Genomic DNA, 339 nt, shown 5'->3' with positions numbered 1-339 from the left:
ACCATCGATTTGCATTCGCAATTAATAAAAATTGAGACAAAAATTCGCGTAACGGAGCTGTTCCGTCGAAAATATCCGGTTTCAGTTTTAACACTGAAACCGTTCGCCCGTCCCTGTTTGTCGCCGTCCCCGCGTACGACTCACGTGATTCACGAATCGCGCCTCTCTCGTTCTCGCACGAAATAGCATTTTCGGAAGGATTTAGCTGTGAAAGTCGCTGCTCCAGATGATTCAGGACAACATCGCGTTCCTTAAGACGAGCCTCCATCTCATTGCAGAAACGTTGCTGCTCCTGACTTTCCTGCCGTCGCTCCTCGCGCAGTTGTTGCAGCTGCAACA

Source organism: Odontomachus brunneus, unplaced genomic scaffold, assembly GCF_010583005.1.
Source record: "Odontomachus brunneus isolate Ranch 3 - 2012 unplaced genomic scaffold, Obru_v1 Obru_scaffold_130, whole genome shotgun sequence".
In the NCBI taxonomy this organism is placed as follows: Eukaryota; Metazoa; Arthropoda; class Insecta; order Hymenoptera; family Formicidae; genus Odontomachus; species Odontomachus brunneus.
The sequence above is the reverse complement of the archived record's forward strand: the minus strand, read 5'-3'. Positions refer to the sequence as shown.